This window comes from Phyllobates terribilis, unplaced genomic scaffold (assembly GCF_046119375.1).
Source record: "Phyllobates terribilis strain yellow unplaced genomic scaffold, ASM4611937v1 Scaffold_1114__1_contigs__length_410381, whole genome shotgun sequence".
Lineage (NCBI taxonomy): Eukaryota > Metazoa > Chordata > Amphibia > Anura > Dendrobatidae > Phyllobates > Phyllobates terribilis.
The window spans coordinates 23,748-46,389 of record NW_027363874.1 but is presented as its reverse complement, the minus strand read 5'-3'; the positions used below and the strand labels follow the sequence as shown (position 1 = coordinate 46,389).

Here is a 22,642-nt window from a genome sequence, read left to right as displayed (position 1 = left end):
ATTGCAGCAGCAGCAAGCCGAAAAGTGCAGGCATGTAAGGGATCTAGAGGTTGACAACATGTCTTCTTAACGGGAGTCCAGGAGCTCATCTCCACAAATGGACTCTTCAGGATCCTTGGGTGGCTCCGTAGTTCGAAACCAATTCTGGTTATCGCTTCTCGGCCTTTTGGCTAAGATCAAGTGTAGTATCTGTTCTTATCAGTTTAATATCTGATACGTCCCCTATCTGGGGACCATATATTAAATGGATTTTTAGAACAGGGAGATGGAAAAAGAGCTTGCTCTGTCCACTCCACGCATTGACCTGGTATTGCAGTATCTCCAGGAACGGTGCACCCCTTCTTTAATGCAGTTTCTAAAATCAGAAAGTATTGAATTCAATGTTTTTTGTTCATTTTGCTTGTTTGTCGGATTTTGGGATGGACTCTTTGGCTTTGCTTTTCTTCTCCTCATTGGATTTTTCATGTTCAAAGTTGCAGAAGCCAGATGACAAGCTCATTTTGGTTCAACTTCAGCAACTGTGCATTGCATTGCCATGTAATGTAACGCAATGCTATCTTTCTAGCTCTCCCTCTTTACTTCCTTTTGGATAAACAGACATATTAGGCAAGCATTTTGGAGCTTTCACCTAAATAACTACAGGTGGTGAGATAAGCTGCACAATATAATTGACCTTTCAGTATATTGTTGCACACACACCATCTATTTAGCAAATGCCCTTGTTATCAACAGCAGCCTTTTAAACTCACCTGAGCTAACAGGTATGTGCGCTGGTTACTCTGCTGCGCTTAAAATTTCTTTTTTGGTTTGCTACAATGCCTTTTCTGAAACGTTGTCTCCCTCTGCTGGAACACTGACTTCTTTCAATTAATGCTTGCAGACTATAAAAGAGAACTCAACCCAAAAAGTTTGGTTGATTAGTCTGTGGCATTCTGTTAAACTGTTGCTTATGGCGGTCTCTGTGAGCTTCTCAGCGACATTCAGCCAGCCAGGTATCCTGCCTGCAGTAGATGGAATGTGGCAATGGAACGCTGGCTGCGCGTGTCATAATAGGCTCTGAGCCTTTATATACCTGCGCACAGCAGCAGCCACCTTCAGTCTGCTGCTGGACAGCCAGCAGCAGCAGGAGAGGTAAATAATCAGCAGCCCTCCTGCTAAGGGTAGACAGCTGCTCGTTCCACCCCACCCCCCGCCTTAATTGGTTCTCCTCCCTTCCAACGGTGTTGAGGCGGGTGGGAACAGCAGGGGGTGAGGGTGCTGTGTTTAAAGAGGTGGAGTTATGCAGATCTAAAACGCGTGGATTGCAGCAGCAGCAAGCCGAAAAGTGCAGGCATGTAAGGGATCTAGAGGTTGACAACATGTCTTCTTAACGGGAGTCCAGGAGCTCATCTCCACAAATGGACTCTTCAGGATCCTTGGGTGGCTCCGTAGTTCGAAACCAATTCTGGTTATCGCTTCTCGGCCTTTTGGCTAAGATCAAGTGTAGTATCTGTTCTTATCAGTTTAATATCTGATACGTCCCCTATCTGGGGACCATATATTAAATGGATTTTTAGAACAGGGAGATGGAAAAAGAGCTTGCTCTGTCCACTCCACACATTGACCTGGTATTGCAGTATCTCCAGGACCGGTGCACCCCTTCTTTAATGCAGTTTCTAAAATCAGAAAGTATTGAATTCATTGTTTTTTGTTCATTTTGCTTGTTTGTCGGATTTTGGGATGGACTCTTTGGCTTTGCTTTTCTTCTCCTCATTGGATTTTTCATGTTCAAAGTTGCAGAAGCCAGATGACAAGCTCATTTTGGTTCAACTTCAGCAACTGTGCATTGCATTGCCATGTAATGTAATGCAATGCTATCTTTCTAGCTCTCCCTCTTTACTTCCTTTTGGATAAACAGACATATTAGGCAAGCATTTTGGAGCTTTCACCTAAATAACTACAGGTGGTGAGATAAGCTGCACAATATAATTGACCTTTCAGTATATTGTTGCACACACACCATCTATTTAGCAAATGCCCTTGTTATCAACAGCAGCCTTTTAAACTCACCTGAGCTAACAGGTATGTGCGCTGGTTACTCTGCTGCGCTTAAAATTTCTTTTTTGGTTTGCTACAATGCCTTTTCTGAAACGTTGTCTCCCTCTGCTGGAACACTGACTTCTTTCAATTAATGCCTGCAGACTATAAAAGAGAACCCAACCCAAAAAGTTTGGTTGATTAGTCTGTGGCATTCTGTTAAACTGTTGCTTATGGCGGTCTCTGTGAGCTTCTCAGCGACATTCAGCCAGCCAGGTATCCTGCCTGCAGTAGATGGAATGTGGCAATGGAACGCTGGCTGCGCGTGTCATAATAGGCTCTGAGCCTTTATATACCTGCGCACAGCAGCAGCCACCTTCAGTCTGCTGCTGGACAGCCAGCAGCAGCAGGAGAGGTAAGTAATCAGCAGCCCTCCTGCTAAGGGTAGACAGCTGCTCGTTCCACCCCACCCCCCGCCTTAATTGGTTCTCCTCCCTTCCAACGGTGTTGAGGCGGGTGGGAACAGCAGGGGGTGAGGGTGCTGTGTTTAAAGAGGTGGAGTTATGCAGATCTAAAACGCGTGGATTGCAGCAGCAGCAAGCCGAAAAGTGCAGGCATGTAAGGGATCTAGAGGTTGACAACATGTCTTCTTAACGGGAGTCCAGGAGCTCATCTCCACAAATGGACTCTTCAGGATCCTTGGGTGGCTCCGTAGTTCGAAACCAATTCTGGTTATCGCTTCTCGGCCTTTTGGCTACGATCAAGTGCTTTAGTGCAGGAGATTGTGGTTGAAGGGCACTCGGGTACCCCTCTCCTTGGCCTGGCAGGATCGTCCACTTTGGTGGACTTAACCTGCTTGCTGCTATTAGGGAGAGGGCTTAGTCCCAGGGTAACGAGTTGCGATCCCCCAGCTTCCAGGTGTTTTTCGCTGCAAGAACACTGGGAGCGCAGATTGCAAGCGGCTGCAATTTGCAACCTTGTTGCGTTTTTCCATGGAGGTTGACCCTAACCTCGTGCCTCTTTATGCGAGGCTAAAAAACTCTATCCGAGTTCACTTCACGGCGGGTGGCTCGGATATGAGGAAATTAGGGTATGTAGTCCAGGACGTGCTCAGGAACCTTCTTGGCGTACAAAGGAATGAAATTCTCTCCATCCAGGATTATCCCAGAAGAGGTGACTATGACATCACATTCACCGGAGAAGGTATTTTTAGAGATGTACTAGAAAAGTTAAAAAAAGTTGAAAATAGTCCTGTTTTGAAAGGGATACAAATTGTTGAGCACGTCCTGGATGAGGTAAGACTGGTTATTGTAAAAATATTTTCGCCCTTTGTTTCTGCTCCAGAAGTAATGTCATTTCTAGCAATTTATTTTAAAAGTGTTAAATGTATTGGGAAGATATTAAACGAATATAACATATGGACATCTAAGTGGAAATTCCTTGTGAAGTGTACAAGAGATCCAAATACACCAGGTGGTATACGGCTCCCCCCTGCCCGTTTCAAAATTGGGCAAACAAATGGGGATTTCTTCTTTTCTGGGATGCCAGTATATTGCAGAAATTGTGGGCGCTATGGTCATTCAAAAGAAAACTGTCATGTATCATGTAGAAATTGTGCTAGTGAAGAACATGAGACAAAAGAATGCCCTAAGGAAAAGAAATGCAGTTTTTGCCAGACTCCAGGTCACTTTTATTTTTCTTGCCCTCACAGATTTCGGGAAGATGAGCAAAAGGGGAAGTCCAAGACGTCCGACCAAGGACCAAAAGATCAGACCACCCCTCAGGAGGAGGAACAACAACCTGGAGCCTCTGGAGACAATAAGGGCGTACCAAATAGTGAAGTGTCTCCAGAGTCTTTGACAGGTAAAATACCAAATCCCAAAACCTGGCTGCAGGACCTGCGGGAGTCCAAAAGGAGGGCTGAGAAGGAGCAGAAGGGCACTACTGGTAAGGTCAAAAGGGACCGGCAAAAGGCCGACACAGAAGCCCATGCCCAGTCTGGGTCTCCTAGTGCTGAGGGCGCTGAGTGGATAAAGGTGGGTCCTAAGAAAAAGAAAAAGGGTGGTTCGGAGGAGGCAGCAGGAGGTGAACAGATGGACACTTCTCCAGAAGGGGACGTGGACGCTGGACCCTCAGGGGTTTCGGTCTCCGCTGCTACAGGTGGGGACCGGGATCTTGCTGCCTCTGAAGAGTCAGAGGCTCTGCCTTGTGCGCAACCTCCTCCTATAGGACGACCTTCTACAGGTCAAACAGGGGCGGCGGAACCCCTCGGGGACCCACCTGATGAGGAACTGCATGGCCAGCCAATGGAGACCCAGCGGGTTCTGCCAGCCAGCCCTCCGAGCTATGCCAGTGTAGCGTCGGGTTTATATAAATGTGGTAATCTTTCCTCCTCCACGGAGACTCTCGTGACGATACTATCAGATGAGGAGGGAGGCGCAAGCCCAGTGGTCTGATCAGGTTCATCGGACAGGTAAATCCGTTGCTCTTAGTTACCTAATTAAAATTTCTACATTTTCTAATGATGGCTGAACTCAAAGGTATTTCCTTCAACGTGAGAGGCATAAAATCTAATACGAGAAGAACTGCTCTTTTTAATTTTTTTACGTGTTTTACTGCATCTGTATTTTTTCTGCAAGAATGTAATATCCCACATGAAATGTCATATCAAAAATATAAAGATGAGTGGAAGTGTGGGCCATCTGTCTGGTCTGGATCGAATGCTGCAGGATCAGCGGGTGTAGCCATACTTTTTAAAGGGAACGTTTTAATTGATTTTATTCAGGAAATTTTACCAGGTCGTATTTTATTAGTGAAAGCTTTTATTGATGGTATTAGATGGCAGTTTTTAAATTTTTATGGATCCCCAGAGAAAAATGAAAGAGCCGAAATGCTTGATCTTTTACCATTATTTATTAATAACTCTGAACCTTTTATCTTAGCAGGGGATTTTAATTGTGTTTTAAAAGGTGAAAACCGGCGCTCCAGCTCTGTAAGCAGGAACTACGATAAAACCTCAGGTATGCTACATGATATAGTCAAAGATGCTAAATTGAAAGACATATATAAAGAGTGTCATAGTGACAGCACAGAGGACGCCGGTTTCACTTGGAGCAATGCTAATTGTAGCTCTAGGATTGATTTTATTTTTGGTTCAGATAAAACAATACCTGCCAAATGTGAAGTTTTAACTAATATATTTTCAGACCATAAACTTTTATCCTTTACCATAAAAGTAAATGACAACAAAAAATGTGGTAAGAAAAGCTGGAAAATGAACGTATCCCTTTTAACCGACCCGCAGATTTTATCAGATTTTATTGAGTTTTATAGGAAATGTAGAAAAGGGAAAAAAACAAATGAGACTATGAGTGTATGGTGGGATAGAATGAAAGTAAAAATAAAAGACTTTTTTATTAAAAAGAGTATATGTAGAGCCAAAGAAAAATATGAAGAATATAGAATTTTAAATACCCGCCTACAAACATTATTTAAGCTCAGAGACAATGGGATAGATGTACAAGTTGATATTTCAAACTTAAAAGAAGAGATTTCAAAATGGCTAGAACAAAAAGGAAAAGAGATAATTTTTCGTTCTAGAGTACAACATATAGAAGAAAATGAAAAGTGTTCCAGATATTTTTTTAGGAAAAATAAAAAAGAAAAAGTGATAATTGACCATATAGATGGTGAGAATAATATAAAAAATATGCTGGGTAAAGTTGAGGTTTTTTTTTCTAATCTTTTTAATGGAAAAAATATAGATAATAAATTAATGGATGATTCGCTGCAAGGACTAACAGCTGTTTTAGATCCCGCATCCCAAGAGTTTTTATCCCAAGTTTTAACGGAACAAGAAGTGTTAAAAACTATTAAAAGTTTTAAAACTGGAAAGGTCCCTGGTCCTGATGGCATCCCAATAGAATTTTATGTATGTTTTTATGATATTTTAAAAGATGATTTGTTTTATTTGTTTACTGAGGTTTTTAATAATAAGGTTTTATTAAATTCCTGGAAGAAAGGTGAAGTCTCCCTCCTATACAAAAAAGGCGATAAATCAAAATTAGAAAACTGGAGACCAATAACACTTTTAAATTGTGACTATAAAATAATGGCTAAAATTTGTGCAAATCGTCTAAAAGAAGTCATCAGCAAAGTTATTCATTCTAATCAAGTGTGTGGGGTGCCGGGGCGCAGTATATGGGACAATCTGAATTTAGTGAAAGACTGTATTGAGGATGTGAAAGACAGAAAGGGGAAAATGGCGATTTTATCTATTGATTTTGAAAAAGCATTTGACCGTGTCTCACACTTTTATCTTTTTAAAGTTTTAGAGAAAATGGGCATACCAGAAGGGTTTTTACTATCGCTTAAAGCATTTTACAAGGATTGTACAAGTAAGATTTTAGTGAATGGTTTTAAGACACAAGAGGTATTTTTACGGTCAGGGGTGAAACAGGGATGCCCTCTGTCCCCCCTACTGTTTATCTGTGCACTGGAACCAATGTTATGTGCAATACGCCAAAATAAACAGATATGCGGTGTCCCTCTGCCTGGAAGCGGTGGTTTGGAGGCCAAGGTTGTAGGCTACATGGATGACGTGGCGGTCTTGTGTACAGATGCACCATCACTTACGGCCACTCTCCATCAAGTGCAATCCTTTTGCCTAGCTTCTGGTTTTAAAATCAATTTTAATAAGTGTAACATTTTAAGTGTTGGGGGGATGATTTTACGTGATGTACCAATTAATGTCTCCGAATCCATTTCCATTTTAGGTATATCATTCACTGAAAATAATGATGGTTATAATAGTTGGGAAACAGTTACACAGAAAGTAAATACGAAAATATGTATGTGGAACATGAGGAGACTTACAATGGAGGGTAAAGTATTGGTTTTAAAGATGGTGATTTTACCTCTTTTATTGTATCTTAGCATGGTTTTCCCCCCGCCTGTTAATGTTTTAAAAAAGATAACCAAAACCTGTTTTACCTTCTTTTGGAACTCAAAAATGGAAAAGCTGAAAAGAGAAATCGTGATGAAATCAAAAGTAAAAGGTGGTAAAGATTTTCCAGATTTTAATAGGTTTCTTTTAATCCATCTGTTCGTTTACTGTTTTAATGCCCTTTTTAAGAATCACTATTGGTCCTTTTTTATGCGTTTTAATACAGGATTTTTTATGAGAAAGTTTGGATGGTATGAAGTTAATATTTCTGTGCCCCATGCTTTTAATTTGTCGACGCATTATGAGATTTTAAGGAAAATAGTGTCAGATTTTAATTTAGGGACTAAGAAAATAGAGGAATTAAGAAATAGTAAGAAACTAATTAAAGAAATACGTAAAAGTGAGGAAATATGTAATGTTGACAGATATGATGATGACAAATCTATGTCTATCTGGAAAATGATTAACGTTTTTTATCTTTTTAATGAACAGAGAGATCTGGCTTGGAGTTGCATGCACCGCTGTCTTCCTTGCCGGGCATTCCAATACAGAAGAGGATTTGTGAGGTCTGCCATCTGCCCAAGAGCCGGATGCCAAGACGAGGAAACGGTGGAACATCTATTATGGACATGTAATTTTGCAAAGGATTTCTGGAGAAGACTGCTCCCCCTACTGGAAAGGGTGGCAGACCTCAAGGACTTTACATATAAAACTGTGCTATACGGACTTATGGAATGCCCCACAATGGACCAGTACACAATGGCTTGGAAGACAGTGAACTGCGCCAAGTCATCTCTCTGGAAAGCGCGCAACATTGCTATTTTTAAACAAGATGTTTTATCAGTGAATGATGTTTTAAGTTTATGTTTATGTGAAATGTATACTTATTATTTAATTGACAAAAAGAAGAATGTACATATTTCCAAAAAATGGCTTGTTGACCAATGGAACCTAATTATTTAAAATCTTTGTATTTTTTTGTTTTGTAAATTTCATTTGTCTTTTAACGTTTGGTATTTGTGTAATTATGCTTGTAATTTGTTAAAGTTTTAATAAACGGTTTTATCCCTCTGCAGGGGATAGCCAAATTAAAAAAATCTGTTCTTATCAGTTTAATATCTGATACGTCCCCTATCTGGGGACCATATATTAAATGGATTTTTAGAACAGGGAGATGGAAAAAGAGCTTGCTCTGTCCACTCCACGCATTGACCTGGTATTGCAGTATCTCCAGGACCGGTGCACCCCTTCTTTAATGCAGTTTCTAAAATCAGAAAGTATTGAATTCAATGTTTTTTGTTCATTTTGCTTGTTTGTCGGATTTTGGGATGGACTCTTTGGCTTTGCTTTTCTTCTCCTCATTGGATTTTTCATGTTCAAAGTTGCAGAAGCCAGATGACAAGCTCATTTTGGTTCAACTTCAGCAACTGTGCATTGCATTGCCATGTAATGTAACGCAATGCTATCTTTCTAGCTCTCCCTCTTTACTTCCTTTTGGATAAACAGACATATTAGGCAAGCATTTTGGAGCTTTCACCTAAATAACTACAGGTGGTGAGATAAGCTGCACAATATAATTGACCTTTCAGTATATTGTTGCACACACACCATCTATTTAGCAAATGCCCTTGTTATCAACAGCAGCCTTTTAAACTCACCTGAGCTAACAGGTATGTGCGCTGGTTACTCTGCTGCGCTTAAAATTTCTTTTTTGGTTTGCTACAATGCCTTTTCTGAAACGTTGTCTCCCTCTGCTGGAACACTGACTTCTTTCAATTAATGCCTGCAGACTATAAAAGAGAACCCAACCCAAAAAGTTTGGTTGATTAGTCTGTGGCATTCTGTTAAACTGTTGCTTATGGCGGTCTCTGTGAGCTTCTCAGCGACATTCAGCCAGCCAGGTATCCTGCCTGCAGTAGATGGAATGTGGCAATGGAACGCTGGCTGCGCGTGTCATAATAGGCTCTGAGCCTTTATATACCTGCGCACAGCAGCAGCCACCTTCAGTCTGCTGCTGGACAGCCAGCAGCAGCAGGAGAGGTAAGTAATCAGCAGCCCTCCTGCTAAGGGTAGACAGCTGCTCGTTCCACCCCACCCCCCGCCTTAATTGGTTCTCCTCCCTTCCAACGGTGTTGAGGCGGGTGGGAAAAGCAGGGGGTGAGGGTGCTGTGTTTAAAGAGGTGGAGTTATGCAGATCTAAAACGCGTGGATTGCAGCAGCAGCAAGCCGAAAAGTGCAGGCATGTAAGGGATCTAGAGGTTGACAACATGTCTTCTTAACGGGAGTCCAGGAGCTCATCTCCACAAATGGACTCTTCAGGATCCTTGGGTGGCTCCGTAGTTCGAAACCAATTCTGGTTATCGCTTCTCGGCCTTTTGGCTAAGATCAAGTGTAGTATCTGTTCTTATCAGTTTAATATCTGATACGTCCCCTATCTGGGGACCATATATTAAATGGATTTTTAGAACAGGGAGATGGAAAAAGAGCTTGCTCTGTCCACTCCACGCATTGACCTGGTATTGCAGTATCTCCAGGACCGGTGCACCCCTTCTTTAATGCAGTTTCTAAAATCAGAAAGTATTGAATTCAATGTTTTTTGTTCATTTTGCTTGTTTGTCGGATTTTGGGATGGACTCTTTGGCTTTGCTTTTCTTCTCCTCATTGGATTTTTCATGTTCAAAGTTGCAGAAGCCAGATGACAAGCTCATTTTGGTTCAACTTCAGCAACTGTGCATTGCATTGCCATGTAATGTAACGCAATGCTATCTTTCTAGCTCTCCCTCTTTACTTCCTTTTGGATAAACAGACATATTAGGCAAGCATTTTGGAGCTTTCACCTAAATAACTACAGGTGGTGAGATAAGCTGCACAATATAATTGACCTTTCAGTATATTGTTGCACACACACCATCTATTTAGCAAATGCCCTTGTTATCAACAGCAGCCTTTTAAACTCACCTGAGCTAACAGGTATGTGCGCTGGTTACTCTGCTGCGCTTAAAATTTCTTTTTTGGTTTGCTACAATGCCTTTTCTGAAACGTTGTCTCCCTCTGCTGGAACACTGACTTCTTTCAATTAATGCCTGCAGACTATAAAAGAGAACCCAACCCAAAAAGTTTGGTTGATTAGTCTGTGGCATTCTGTTAAACTGTTGCTTATGGCGGTCTCTGTGAGCTTCTCAGCGACATTCAGCCAGCCAGGTATCCTGCCTGCAGTAGATGGAATGTGGCAATGGAACGCTGGCTGCGCGTGTCATAATAGGCTCTGAGCCTTTATATACCTGCGCACAGCAGCAGCCACCTTCAGTCTGCTGCTGGACAGCCAGCAGCAGCAGGAGAGGTAAGTAATCAGCAGCCCTCCTGCTAAGGGTAGACAGCTGCTCGTTCCACCCCACCCCCCGCCTTAATTGGTTCTCCTCCCTTCCAACGGTGTTGAGGCGGGTGGGAACAGCAGGGGGTGAGGGTGCTGTGTTTAAAGAGGTGGAGTTATGCAGATCTAAAACGCGTGGATTGCAGCAGCAGCAAGCCGAAAAGTGCAGGCATGTAAGGGATCTAGAGGTTGACAACATGTCTTCTTAACGGGAGTCCAGGAGCTCATCTCCACAAATGGACTCTTCAGGATCCTTGGGTGGCTCCGTAGTTCGAAACCAATTCTGGTTATCGCTTCTCGGCCTTTTGGCTAAGATCAAGTGTAGTATCTGTTCTTATCAGTTTAATATCTGATACGTCCCCTATCTGGGGACCATATATTAAATGGATTTTTAGAACAGGGAGATGGAAAAAGAGCTTGCTCTGTCCACTCCACGCATTGACCTGGTATTGCAGTATCTCCAGGACCGGTGCACCCCTTCTTTAATGCAGTTTCTAAAATCAGAAAGTATTGAATTCAATGTTTTTTGTTCATTTTGCTTGTTTGTCGGATTTTGGGATGGACTCTTTGGCTTTGCTTTTCTTCTCCTCATTGGATTTTTCATGTTCAAAGTTGCAGAAGCCAGATGACAAGCTCATTTTGGTTCAACTTCAGCAACTGTGCATTGCATTGCCATGTAATGTAACGCAATGCTATCTTTCTAGCTCTCCCTCTTTACTTCCTTTTGGATAAACAGACATATTAGGCAAGCATTTTGGAGCTTTCACCTAAATAACTACAGGTGGTGAGATAAGCTGCACAATATAATTGACCTTTCAGTATATTGTTGCACACACACCATCTATTTAGCAAATGCCCTTGTTATCAACAGCAGCCTTTTAAACTCACCTGAGCTAACAGGTATGTGCGCTGGTTACTCTGCTGCGCTTAAAATTTCTTTTTTGGTTTGCTACAATGCCTTTTCTGAAACGTTGTCTCCCTCTGCTGGAACACTGACTTCTTTCAATTAATGCCTGCAGACTATAAAAGAGAACCCAACCCAAAAAGTTTGGTTGATTAGTCTGTGGCATTCTGTTAAACTGTTGCTTATGGCGGTCTCTGTGAGCTTCTCAGCGACATTCAGCCAGCCAGGTATCCTGCCTGCAGTAGATGGAATGTGGCAATGGAACGCTGGCTGCGCGTGTCATAATAGGCTCTGAGCCTTTATATACCTGCGCACAGCAGCAGCCACCTTCAGTCTGCTGCTGGACAGCCAGCAGCAGCAGGAGAGGTAAGTAATCAGCAGCCCTCCTACTAAGGGTAGACAGCTGCTCGTTCCACCCCACCCCCGCCTTAATTGGTTCTCCTCCCTTCCAACGGTGTTGAGGCGGGTGGGAACAGCAGGGGGTGAGGGTGCTGTGTTTAAAGAGGTGGAGTTATGCAGATCTAAAACGCGTGGATTGCAGCAGCAGCAAGCCGAAAAGTGCAGGCATGTAAGGGATCTAGAGGTTGACAACATGTCTTCTTAACGGGAGTCCAGGAGCTCATCTCCACAAATGGACTCTTCAGGATCCTTGGGTGGCTCCGTAGTTCGAAACCAATTCTGGTTATCGCTTCTCGGCCTTTTGGCTAAGATCAAGTGTAGTATCTGTTCTTATCAGTTTAATATCTGATACGTCCCCTATCTGGGGACCATATATTAAATGGATTTTTAGAACAGGGAGATGGAAAAAGAGCTTGCTCTGTCCACTCCACGCATTGACCTGGTATTGCAGTATCTCCAGGACCGGTGCACCCCTTCTTTAATGCAGTTTCTAAAATCAGAAAGTATTGAATTCAATGTTTTTTGTTCATTTTGCTTGTTTGTCGGATTTTGGGATGGACTCTTTGGCTTTGCTTTTCTTCTCCTCATTGGATTTTTCATGTTCAAAGTTGCAGAAGCCAGATGACAAGCTCATTTTGGTTCAACTTCAGCAACTGTGCATTGCATTGCCATGTAATGTAACGCAATGCTATCTTTCTAGCTCTCCCTCTTTACTTCCTTTTGGATAAACAGACATATTAGGCAAGCATTTTGGAGCTTTCACCTAATTAACTACAGGTGGTGAGATAAGCTGCACAATATAATTGACCTTTCAGTATATTGTTGCACACACACCATCTATTTAGCAAATGCCCTTGTTATCAACAGCAGCCTTTTAAACTCACCTGAGCTAACAGGTATGTGCGCTGGTTACTCTGCTGCGCTTAAAATTTCTTTTTTGGTTTGCTACAATGCCTTTTCTGAAACGTTGTCTCCCTCTGCTGGAACACTGACTTCTTTCAATTAATGCCTGCAGACTATAAAAGAGAACCCAACCCAAAAAGTTTGGTTGATTAGTCTGTGGCATTCTGTTAAACTGTTGCTTATGGCGGTCTCTGTGAGCTTCTCAGCGACATTCAGCCAGCCAGGTATCCTGCCTGCAGTAGATGGAATGTGGCAATGGAACGCTGGCTGCGCGTGTCATAATAGGCTCTGAGCCTTTATATACCTGCGCACAGCAGCAGCCACCTTCAGTCTGCTGCTGGACAGCCAGCAGCAGCAGGAGAGGTAAGTAATCAGCAGCCCTCCTGCTAAGGGTAGACAGCTGCTCGTTCCACCCCACCCCCCGCCTTAATTGGTTCTCCTCCCTTCCAACGGTGTTGAGGCGGGTGGGAACAGCAGGGGGTGAGGGTGCTGTGTTTAAAGAGGTGGAGTTATGCAGATCTAAAACGCGTGGATTGCAGCAGCAGCAAGCCGAAAAGTGCAGGCATGTAAGGGATCTAGAGGTTGACAACATGTCTTCTTAACGGGAGTCCAGGAGCTCATCTCCACAAATGGACTCTTCAGGATCCTTGGGTGGCTCCGTAGTTCGAAACCAATTCTGGTTATCGCTTCTCGGCCTTTTGGCTAAGATCAAGTGTAGTATCTGTTCTTATCAGTTTAATATCTGATACGTCCCCTATCTGGGGACCATATATTAAATGGATTTTTAGAACAGGGAGATGGAAAAAGAGCTTGCTCTGTCCACTCCACGCATTGACCTGGTATTGCAGTATCTCCAGGACCGGTGCACCCCTTCTTTAATGCAGTTTCTAAAATCAGAAAGTATTGAATTCAATGTTTTTTGTTCATTTTGCTTGTTTGTCGGATTTTGGGATGGACTCTTTGGCTTTGCTTTTCTTCTCCTCATTGGATTTTTCATGTTCAAAGTTGCAGAAGCCAGATGACAAGCTCATTTTGGTTCAACTTCAGCAACTGTGCATTGCATTGCCATGTAATGTAACGCAATGCTATCTTTCTAGCTCTCCCTCTTTACTTCCTTTTGGATAAACAGACATATTAGGCAAGCATTTTGGAGCTTTCACCTAAATAACTACAGGTGGTGAGATAAGCTGCACAATATAATTGACCTTTCAGTATATTGTTGCACACACACCATCTATTTAGCAAATGCCCTTGTTATCAACAGCAGCCTTTTAAACTCACCTGAGCTAACAGGTATGTGCGCTGGTTACTCTGCTGCGCTTAAAATTTCTTTTTTGGTTTGCTACAATGCCTTTTCTGAAACGTTGTCTCCCTCTGCTGGAACACTGACTTCTTTCAATTAATGCCTGCAGACTATAAAAGAGAACCCAACCCAAAAAGTTTGGTTGATTAGTCTGTGGCATTCTGTTAAACTGTTGCTTATGGCGGTCTCTGTGAGCTTCTCAGCGACATTCAGCCAGCCAGGTATCCTGCCTGCAGTAGATGGAATGTGGCAATGGAACGCTGGCTGCGCGTGTCATAATAGGCTCTGAGCCTTTATATACCTGCGCACAGCAGCAGCCACCTTCAGTCTGCTGCTGGACAGCCAGCAGCAGCAGGAGAGGTAAGTAATCAGCAGCCCTCCTGCTAAGGGTAGACAGCTGCTCGTTCCACCCCACCCCCCGCCTTAATTGGTTCTCCTCCCTTCCAACGGTGTTGAGGCGGGTGGGAACAGCAGGGGGTGAGGGTGCTGTGTTTAAAGAGGTGGAGTTATGCAGATCTAAAACGCGTGGATTGCAGCAGCAGCAAGCCGAAAAGTGCAGGCATGTAAGGGATCTAGAGGTTGACAACATGTCTTCTTAACGGGAGTCCAGGAGCTCATCTCCACAAATGGACTCTTCAGGATCCTTGGGTGGCTCCGTAGTTCGAAACCAATTCTGGTTATCGCTTCTCGGCCTTTTGGCTAAGATCAAGTGTAGTATCTGTTCTTATCAGTTTAATATCTGATACGTCCCCTATCTGGGGACCATATATTAAATGGATTTTTAGAACAGGGAGATGGAAAAAGAGCTTGCTCTGTCCACTCCACGCATTGACCTGGTATTGCAGTATCTCCAGGACCGGTGCACCCCTTCTTTAATGCAGTTTCTAAAATCAGAAAGTATTGAATTCAATGTTTTTTGTTCATTTTGCTTGTTTGTCGGATTTTGGGATGGACTCTTTGGCTTTGCTTTTCTTCTCCTCATTGGATTTTTCATGTTCAAAGTTGCAGAAGCCAGATGACAAGCTCATTTTGGTTCAACTTCAGCAACTGTGCATTGCATTGCCATGTAATGTAACGCAATGCTATCTTTCTAGCTCTCCCTCTTTACTTCCTTTTGGATAAACAGACATATTAGGCAAGCATTTTGGAGCTTTCACCTAAATAACTACAGGTGGTGAGATAAGCTGCACAATATAATTGACCTTTCAGTATATTGTTGCACACACACCATCTATTTAGCAAATGCCCTTGTTATCAACAGCAGCCTTTTAAACTCACCTGAGCTAACAGGTATGTGCGCTGGTTACTCTGCTGCGCTTAAAATTTCTTTTTTGGTTTGCTACAATGCCTTTTCTGAAACGTTGTCTCCCTCTGCTGGAACACTGACTTCTTTCAATTAATGCCTGCAGACTATAAAAGAGAACCCAACCCAAAAAGTTTGGTTGATTAGTCTGTGGCATTCTGTTAAACTGTTGCTTATGGCGGTCTCTGTGAGCTTCTCAGCGACATTCAGCCAGCCAGGTATCCTGCCTGCAGTAGATGGAATGTGGCAATGGAACGCTGGCTGCGCGTGTCATAATAGGCTCTGAGCCTTTATATACCTGCGCACAGCAGCAGCCACCTTCAGTCTGCTGCTGGACAGCCAGCAGCAGCAGGAGAGGTAAGTAATCAGCAGCCCTCCTGCTAAGGGTAGACAGCTGCTCGTTCCACCCCACCCCCCGCCTTAATTGGTTCTCCTCCCTTCCAACGGTGTTGAGGCGGGTGGGAACAGCAGGGGGTGAGGGTGCTGTGTTTAAAGAGGTGGAGTTATGCAGATCTAAAACGCGTGGATTGCAGCAGCAGCAAGCCGAAAAGTGCAGGCATGTAAGGGATCTAGAGGTTGACAACATGTCTTCTTAACGGGAGTCCAGGAGCTCATCTCCACAAATGGACTCTTCAGGATCCTTGGGTGGCTCCGTAGTTCGAAACCAATTCTGGTTATCGCTTCTCGGTCTTTTGGCTAAGATCAAGTGTAGTATCTGTTCTTATCAGTCTAATATCTGATACGTCCCCTATCTGGGGACCATATATTAAATGGATTTTTAGAACAGGGAGATGGAAAAAGAGCTTGCTCTGTCCACTCCACGCATTGACCTGGTATTGCAGTATCTCCAGGACCGGTGCACCCCTTCTTTAATGCAGTTTCTAAAATCAGAAAGTATTGAATTCAATGTTTTTTGTTCATTTTGCTTGTTTGTCGGATTTTGGGATGGACTCTTTGGCTTTGCTTTTCTTCTCCTCATTGGATTTTTCATGTTCAAAGTTGCAGAAGCCAGATGACAAGCTCATTTTGGTTCAACTTCAGCAACTGTGCATTGCATTGCCATGTAATGTAACGCAATGCTATCTTTCTAGCTCTCCCTCTTTACTTCCTTTTGGATAAACAGACATATTAGGCAAGCATTTTGGAGCTTTCACCTAATTAACTACAGGTGGTGAGATAAGCTGCACAATATAATTGACCTTTCAGTATATTGTTGCACACACACCATCTATTTAGCAAATGCCCTTGTTATCAACAGCAGCCTTTTAAACTCACCTGAGCTAACAGGTATGTGCGCTGGTTACTCTGCTGCGCTTAAAATTTCTTTTTTGGTTTGCTACAATGCCTTTTCTGAAACGTTGTCTCCCTCTGCTGGAACACTGACTTCTTTCAATTAATGCCTGCAGACTATAAAAGAGAACCCAACCCAAAAAGTTTGGTTGATTAGTCTGTGGCATTCTGTTAAACTGTTGCTTATGGCGGTCTCTGTGAGCTTCTCAGCGACATTCAGCCAGCCAGGTATCCTGCCTGCAGTAGATGGAATGTGGCAATGGAACGCTGGCTGCGCGTGTCATAATAGGCTCTGAGCCTTTATATACCTGCGCACAGCAGCAGCCACCTTCAGTCTGCTGCTGGACAGCCAGCAGCAGCAGGAGAGGTAAGTAATCAGCAGCCCTCCTGCTAAGGGTAGACAGCTGCTCGTTCCACCCCACCCCCCGCCTTAATTGGTTCTCCTCCCTTCCAACGGTGTTGAGGCGGGTGGGAACAGCAGGGGGTGAGGGTGCTGTGTTTAAAGAGGTGGAGTTATGCAGATCTAAAACGCGTGGATTGCAGCAGCAGCAAGCCGAAAAGTGCAGGCATGTAAGGGATCTAGAGGTTGACAACATGTCTTCTTAACGGGAGTCCAGGAGCTCATCTCCACAAATGGACTCTTCAGGATCCTTGGGTGGCTCCGTAGTTCGAAACCAATTCTGGTTATCGCTTCTCGGCCTTTTGGCTAAGATCAAGTGTAGTATCTGTTCTTATCAGTTTAATATCTGATACGTCCCCTATCTGGGGACCATATATTAAATGGATTTTTAGAACAGGGAGATGGAAAAAGAGCTTGCTCTGTCCACTCCACGCATTGACCTGGTATTGCAGTATCTCCAGGACCGGTGCACCCCTTCTTTAATGCAGTTTCTAAAATCAGAAAGTATTGAATTCAATGTTTTTTGTTCATTTTGCTTGTTTGTCGGATTTTGGGATGGACTCTTTGGCTTTGCTTTTCTTCTCCTCATTGGAGTTTTCATGTTCAAAGTTGCAGAAGCCAGATGACAAGCTCATTTTGGTTCAACTTCAGCAACTGTGCATTGCATTGCCATGTAATGTAACGCAATGCTATCTTTCTAGCTCTCCCTCTTTACTTCCTTTTGGATAAACAGACATATTAGGCAAGCATTTTGGAGCTTTCACCTAAATAACTACAGGTGGTGAGATAAGCTGCACAATATAATTGACCTTTCAGTATATTGTTGCACACACACCATCTATTTAGCAAATGCCCTTGTTATCAACAGCAGCCTTTTAAACTCACCTGAGCTAACAGGTATGTGCGCTGGTTACTCTGCTGCGCTTAAAATTTCTTTTTTGGTTTGCTACAATGCCTTTTCTGAAACGTTGTCTCCCTCTGCTGGAACACTGACTTCTTTCAATTAATGCCTGCAGACTATAAAAGAGATCCCAACCCAAAAAGTTTGGTTGATTAGTCTGTGGCATTCTGTTAAACTGTTGCTTATGGCGGTCTCTGTGAGCTTCTCAGCGACATTCAGCCAGCCAGGTATCCTGCCTGCAGTAGATGGAATGTGGCAATGGAACGCTGGCTGCGCGTGTCATAATAGGCTCTGAGCCTTTATATACCTGCGCACAGCAGCAGCCACCTTCAGTCTGCTGCTGGACAGCCAGCAGCAGCAGGAGAGGTAAGTAATCAGCAGCCCTCCTGCTAAGGGTAGACAGCTGCTCGTTCCACCCCACCCCCCGCCTTAATTGGTTCTCCTCCCTTCCAACGGTGTTGAGGCGGGTGGGAACAGCAGGGGGTGAGGGTGCTGTGTTTAAAGAGGTGGAGTTATGCAGATCTAAAACGCGTGGATTGCAGCAGCAGCAAGCCGAAAAGTGCAGGCATGTAAGGGATCTAGAGGTTGACAACATGTCTTCTTAACGGGAGTCCAGGAGCTCATCTCCACAAATGGACTCTTCAGGATCCTTGGGTGGCTCCGTAGTTCGAAATCAATTCTGGTTATCGCTTCTCGGCCTTTTGGCTGAGACCAAGTGCTTCACAGCAGGAGGTTTCAGTTGAAGGGCACTTAGGTACCCCTCTCCTTGGCCTGGCAGGATCGTCCACTTCGGTGGGCTTCACCTGCCTGCTGCTATTAGGGAGAGGGATTAGTCCTAGGGTAACGGGCAGCGATCCCCCAGCCTTCAGGTGCTTTATCTCAAAGCTCTGAAGGCGCAGATTGCAGGCGGTTGCAATTTGCATTTTGTTGCGCCATACCATGGAGGTTGACCCCAACCTCGTGCCTCTATATGCAAGGCTTAAGAACACCATAAGGGTCCGCTTTACGGCTGGTGGTTCCGATATGCGGAATCTGGGATATGTAGTCCAGGACGTGCTTGAGAAACTGCTCCACGTCAGAACCAACGAAATCCTTTCTATCCAGGATTATCCTCGACGTGGAGATTATGATGTAACCTTTACTGGCGAAGGTATTTTCAAAGATGTTTTGTCCAGAGTTAAGTCGGTAGAAAATAGCCCTGGTCTAAAAGGGATTCAGATCATCGAGCACGTCCTGGATGAGGTAAAGATGGTGGTTGTGAAAATCTTCTCACCCTTCATAACAGCACCAGAGGTTATTTCCTTTTTGTCAGTTTATTTTAAAAGTGTGAAATTGATTGGGAAAGTGTTGAATGAGTTTAACATCTGGACCTCAAAATGGAAGTTTTTAGTAAAATGTGAAAGAGACCCTAAATTCCCTGGAGGTGTGAGACTTCCTCCAGCTCGATTTAAAATAGGGCAAACTAATGGGGATTTTTTTTTCTCAGGAATGCCACTTTTCTGTAGGTATTGTGGTCTCTATGGGCACTCTAAGGATAGTTGTGGTGCCACTTGTAGAAATTGTGCCAGTACTGAACATGACACAAAGGAGTGCCCAAATGAAAAAAAATGCTCTTTTTGTCGGACACCTGGTCATTTCTATTTTTCTTGCCCTCACAGGTTCAGAGAGGATGAACAAAAACAAAAGGAGAAGTCCAAGACATCCGGGAATGGACGGGCCAATCAGACCACCCCTCAGGAGGAGGAACAACAACCTGGAGCCTCGGGAGGTGATAAGGGCGCTTCGACTAGTAACAATCCCTCCGAGTCAATGACAGGAAACTCACAGGAGCCCAGGAGCTGGCTGAAAGACCATAAGGAGGCTAAAAGGAAGGCTGAGAAAGATCATAAAGGGGCGGTCGGTAAGGCCAAAAAAGAGCGCCAAAAGGCTGACACCGAGCGCAAAATTCCCACTGGGTCTCACGAGAGCGAGGGCGGTACGTGGCATTTGGTGAGGTCTCATAATAAGAAAAAGAATGGTTCCGTGGAGGTGGCTAATAGGGAGGAGATGGATACATCCCCTCACGGGGGTGTAGACTCTGGAATCCCGAGGTCCCGGGGCTCTGCTGCCCCAGCTGGGGCCCCGAACCTGGCTGCCTCCGGGGACTCTGAGGCTCCGCCATGTGCGCAGCCTGCCCCTGTGTTACGACCCTCTGCGGGTCAGCAGGGGAGTGCGGAGCCTCTCGGAGACCCACCTGACGAGGACCTAAATGGTCAGCCTATGGAGACCCAGTGTAACCTTTCTCTCAATATCCTTCCGAGCTACACCCCAGTAGCGTCGGGTCTTAATTTAAGTGAATGTTCCTTCTCCGATGATGAAGACTCTTTGATAACGGTGGATTCAGAAGAGGGCGTTGGTGAAAGTCCAAGTGGTCTGATCCGTCCATCGGATAGGTAAAGTCCAGTTTTTGTTTCTTCCTAACCATTTGTTATGATGGCTGACATTAGTGGTGTTTCCCTCAATGTGAGAGGCATAGGATCCAAGACCAGAAGAGCTACTGTTTTACATTTTTTAACCTGTTTTACAGCTTCTGTTTTCTTTTTACAAGAATGTCATATCCCTCATAAGATTTCTTACAAAAAATATAAGGAAGAGTGGAAACATGGTCCATCGGTCTGGTCTGGATCAAATGCAACCGGATCAGCCGGGGTAGCTATACTTTTTAAGGGAAATGTGTCTATTGATTTTATCCAAGATATTTTACCGGGTCGTATTCTTTTAGTTAAGGCTTTTATTGATGGGACAAGATGGCAGTTTTTAAATTTTTATGGGTCACCTGATAAAAATGAAAGGGCTGATATGCTGGAAATTTTACCTTTATTTATTAACATTTCTGAACCTTTTATCCTGGCAGGTGATTTTAATTGTATTTTAAAAGGCGAAAGCCGACGCTCCGGTTCCGTGAGTAGAAATTATGACAAAACGTCTGGAATGTTAAGCAATATTATAAATGATTGTAAATTAACTGATGTGTATAAAGAATGTAACAAGGATAGCCCTATAGACGCTGGTTTCACCTGGAGCAATTCTACATGTAGCTCCAGGATAGATTTTGTTTTAGGTTCAGAAAAAATACTGCCAGTGAAATGTGAAGTTTTAACTAATATTCTCTCAGATCACAAGGTTTTATCTTTTAGAGTGAGGATTAATGGAAAGAAGAAATGTGGTAAGAAATCTTGGAAATTGAATGTGTCCCTTTTAAAAGATCCACAAATTTTATCGGATTTTATTGAGTTTTATGTAAAGTGTAGAAAAAGGAAAAACCCCAATATTTCTTTTAGCTCCTGGTGGGATAGAATGAAAATAAACATTAAAGATTTCTTTATAAAGAAAAGCATACAAAAAGCTAAAGAAAAGTTTGAGATCTATAATTTTCTTAATATCAGGTTACAGACATTGTACAAATTCAAAGACAATGGTTTGGATGTAGGTAATGATATATTGAGTCTTAAAGGAGAAATTTCAAAGTGGTTGGAACAAAAAGGAAAAGAACTGATTTTTCGTTCAAAGGTAAAACACGTAGAAGAGGATGAGACTTGTTCCAGGTATTTTTTTAAGAAAAACAAACAGGCGAAAACAATAATTGATAACATAGATGGAGATAATAATATCAACGTTATATTGGATAAGGTAAATGTCTATTTTAATGATCTTTTTAATGTAAAAACTGTAGACCATGATTTAATACACACTTTCCTGGGGGAGATCAAGTCCACCCTAGATGCTGATGCCCAAAGTTTTTTATCCCAACCTCTATGTGAGGAAGAGATTTTAGAAACCATGAAGAGTTTTAAAAATGGTAAAGTGCCCGGCCCTGATGGTATCCCCATAGAGTTTTATATAAGTTTTTATGATATTTTAAAAGATGATTTGTTTAATTTGTTTTCCGAAGTTTTTAATAATAAGGTTTTACTCAACTCATGGAAGAAAGGTGAGGTATCACTACTATACAAAAAAGGTGACAAAACGGATCTTAAAAACTGGAGGCCGATAACTCTTTTAAATAGTGATTACAAAATTATGGCTAAGATCTGTGCAAATCGGTTGAAAAAGGTGATACATAAAGTAATTCATGCAAATCAGGTATGCGGGGTACCTGGGCGTAGTATCTGGGACAATTTAAACCTGGTGAAAGATTGTATTGAAGATGTAAAAACCAGAAAGACAAAGATGTCAATCCTAGCGGTGGATTTTGAGAAAGCTTTTGACCGCGTGTCTCATTTTTATCTTTTTAAAGTTTTAGAAAAAATGGGCATTCCGGGTGGGTTTTTATTGTCTCTTAAAGCTTTTTATAATGATTGTACGAGTAAGATTTTAGTTAATGGTTTTAAAACAAAAGAGGTAGTTTTAAAATCAGGGGTGAAGCAGGGTTGCCCTTTGTCCCCCCTGCTTTTTATATGTGCTATAGAACCCCTTTTATGTACAATACGCCGGGATAAGCAAATATGTGGAGTACCCTTACCCGGAGGGAACGGTCTACAAGTTAAAGTTGTAAGCTATATGGATGATGTAGCAGTGTTTGGATGTGATGTACCTTCAATACAAAAAACGATAAGCCAAATTCAGTCTTTTTGTACAGTTTCCGGTTTTAAAATTAATCTTACTAAATGTAATATTTTAAATGTCGGGGGGATGAGTTTACATGATGTACCAATTGCAGTTACAGATTCCATTACTATTTTAGGTGTTTCTTTTAATGAATCTAATAATGGTTTTAATAGCTGGGATGCGGCAGCACAGAAAATTAATCAGAAAATCTGCATGTGGAATATGAGAAAGCTGTCAATGGAAGGTAAAGTTCTGATTGTAAAAATGGTGATATTACCTATCCTGTTATATCTTAGTTTGGTGTTCCCCCCTCCTACAAAT

At 42.9% G+C, this 22,642-nt stretch overlaps 10 non-coding genes across 10 annotated transcripts; all 10 read left to right on the top strand.

The window, feature by feature from the left end:
• Positions 1-150: 150 nt before the first annotated feature.
• LOC141243054 (U2 spliceosomal RNA) lies at positions 151-341 on the top strand. The gene has a single exon (XR_012307377.1). It is a non-coding gene; the product is annotated as a U2 spliceosomal RNA (small nuclear RNA).
• A 1,109-nt stretch (positions 342-1,450) lies between these two features.
• On the top strand, positions 1,451-1,641 carry LOC141243075 (U2 spliceosomal RNA). The gene has a single exon (XR_012307397.1). It is a non-coding gene; the product is annotated as a U2 spliceosomal RNA (small nuclear RNA).
• A 6,384-nt stretch (positions 1,642-8,025) lies between these two features.
• On the top strand, positions 8,026-8,211 carry LOC141243086 (U2 spliceosomal RNA). The gene has a single exon (XR_012307407.1). It is a non-coding gene; the product is annotated as a U2 spliceosomal RNA (small nuclear RNA).
• Positions 8,212-9,320: 1,109 nt separating this feature from the next.
• Positions 9,321-9,511, top strand: LOC141243056 (U2 spliceosomal RNA). The gene has a single exon (XR_012307379.1). It is a non-coding gene; the product is annotated as a U2 spliceosomal RNA (small nuclear RNA).
• Positions 9,512-10,620: 1,109 nt separating this feature from the next.
• LOC141243055 (U2 spliceosomal RNA) lies at positions 10,621-10,811 on the top strand. The gene has a single exon (XR_012307378.1). It is a non-coding gene; the product is annotated as a U2 spliceosomal RNA (small nuclear RNA).
• Positions 10,812-11,919: 1,108 nt separating this feature from the next.
• On the top strand, positions 11,920-12,110 carry LOC141243053 (U2 spliceosomal RNA). Its single transcript, XR_012307376.1, has one exon. It is a non-coding gene; the product is annotated as a U2 spliceosomal RNA (small nuclear RNA).
• A 1,109-nt stretch (positions 12,111-13,219) lies between these two features.
• Positions 13,220-13,410, top strand: LOC141243052 (U2 spliceosomal RNA). Its single transcript, XR_012307375.1, has one exon. It is a non-coding gene; the product is annotated as a U2 spliceosomal RNA (small nuclear RNA).
• Positions 13,411-14,519: 1,109 nt separating this feature from the next.
• Positions 14,520-14,710, top strand: LOC141243050 (U2 spliceosomal RNA). The gene has a single exon (XR_012307374.1). It is a non-coding gene; the product is annotated as a U2 spliceosomal RNA (small nuclear RNA).
• A 1,109-nt stretch (positions 14,711-15,819) lies between these two features.
• On the top strand, positions 15,820-16,010 carry LOC141243082 (U2 spliceosomal RNA). Its single transcript, XR_012307404.1, has one exon. It is a non-coding gene; the product is annotated as a U2 spliceosomal RNA (small nuclear RNA).
• A 1,109-nt stretch (positions 16,011-17,119) lies between these two features.
• On the top strand, positions 17,120-17,310 carry LOC141243049 (U2 spliceosomal RNA). The gene has a single exon (XR_012307373.1). It is a non-coding gene; the product is annotated as a U2 spliceosomal RNA (small nuclear RNA).
• Positions 17,311-22,642: the final 5,332 nt, after the last annotated feature.